Source organism: Bison bison, unplaced genomic scaffold, assembly GCF_000754665.1.
Source record: "Bison bison bison isolate TAMUID 2011002044 unplaced genomic scaffold, Bison_UMD1.0 scf7180017864448, whole genome shotgun sequence".
NCBI classification, from domain to species: domain Eukaryota; kingdom Metazoa; phylum Chordata; class Mammalia; order Artiodactyla; family Bovidae; genus Bison; species Bison bison.
The window spans coordinates 8,660-10,508 of record NW_011495010.1 but is presented as its reverse complement, the minus strand read 5'-3'; the positions used below and the strand labels follow the sequence as shown (position 1 = coordinate 10,508).

General features: G+C 46.0%; 1 gene segment (V, D, J or C); it reads left to right on the top strand.

Moving 5' to 3' along the window:
- LOC105002289 overlaps positions 1-1,849 on the top strand; it is a gene marked incomplete at its 3' end in the record, with an annotated part of 11,144 nt that overhangs the window by 1,248 nt on the left and 8,047 nt on the right.

The window sequence follows — 1,849 nt, the reverse complement described above, 5'->3', positions numbered from 1 at the left end:
CCTCCGTCGTCCCCTTCGCCTCCTGACCTCAATCTTTCCCAGCATCAGGCTCTTTTCAAATGAGTCAGCTCTTCACATCAGGGGGCCAAAATATTGGAGCTTCAGCATCAGTCCTTCCAATGAATATTCAGGACTGATTTCCTTTAGGGATTGACTGGTTGGATCTCCTTGCAGTCCAAGTGACTCGAGTCTTCTCCAACACCACAGTTCAAAAGCATTGATTCCTCAGCACTCAGCCTTCTTTATGGTCCAACTGTCACAACCATACATGACTACTGGAAAAACCATAGCTTTGACTAGACAGCATTTGTCAGCAAAGTAATATTTCTGCTTTTTAATATGCTGTCTAGGTTGGTCATAGTGTTTCTTCCAAGGAGCAAGTGTCTTTTAATTTCATGGCTGCAGTCACAGCCCACAGTGATTTTGGAGAACAAGAAAATAAAGTCTGACACTGTTTCCATTTTTCCCCCATCTATTTACCCTGAAGTGATGGGACCAGATGCCATGGTCCTATATTTTTGACTGATGAGTTTTAAGCCAGCTTTTTCACTCTCTTCTTTCACCTTCATCAAGAGGCTCTTTAGTTCCTCTATGCATTCTGCCATTGGTATCATTCACATATCTCAGTTGTCAATATTTCTCCTAGCAGTCTAGATTCCAATTTTTGATTTATCCAGCTGGAAATTTCATATGATGTACTCTGCATATAAGCTAAATAAGCAGGGTGACAATATATAGCCCTGACGTCCTCCTTTCCTGGTTTTGAACCCGTTCATTGTTCCATGGCCAGTTCTAACAGCTGCTTTTGACCCACATGCAGGTTTCTCAGGAGGCAGGTAAGGTGTCTGTCATCCCATCTCTTTAAGAACTTTCCACAGTTTCTTGTGATTCACAGGCAACGGTGTTTACGTAGTCAGTGAAGCAGAAGTCGATGTTTTTCTGGAATTCTTTTGCTTTTTTTCCTATGATCCAGTGGATGTTGGCAGTTTGATCTCTGGTTCCTCTGCCCTTTCTAAAGTCAGCTTGTACATCTGGAAGTTCTCAAGCCTATTTTATTAATGGAAAGTGCAGATCGTCTGGTATAATTTACTGAATAATGAACACACACACACACACACACAAAAAAAAACCAGAGCGGTTGTCAGGGCCCAGGGTGGCCGTGAGTGTGAGTTGCTCACCCTCCTGAGCACCGGAGGTCTCGGCTGCAGCCGCAGCACTGCCCAGCTTCCACAGCAGAGGACAGACTGCACATCGCAGGTGGGAAAGATCGAAATTCGAAATTCAAAGTGCAGTCTCTCCTGAATATGTGTTGCTTCCACAGCATCATAAAGTCAAAGAGTAAAACATTGAGTCATGAATCAGGGACCTTCTGTATGAGGTGATTTTGTTTTTACACCAAGGGGAATCAGAGGTCTATTTGTCTGAATTCCTCAAGTGACCACTGCCCAGCCCGCTCAGCTTGACTTTCCCTAAAGACTGTTTCTAGGAGAAAGCAGCCAGGGCTGCTCCCCTTCCCTACTGTCTGGATGGCTCAGGGACTTCACACCCACAGGGACCACATCCTGCATCCACACTTAGGTGTTCAACGCAGCTTTGGGGTTCAGATGGTCGCTGTGTGCTAGAGAGTATCCTCTTTCTCAGCAGAACTTTGTGATAAAGACAGAATTGGGAGCAGGTTCAGATACGATGCATTTCCTGTGGTTTTTAATGAGGACATTGGCCAGAGAGCAGTTAGTCACCAGGACTCTTTTAGACTCAGGGCAGGATCTCAGGCCCACGGCACGTGCCCAGGCAGCCAGGCCCCAGGAACATGTGCCCAGGCTCTCCTCTCCCAGAGAAGCAGCGCTGC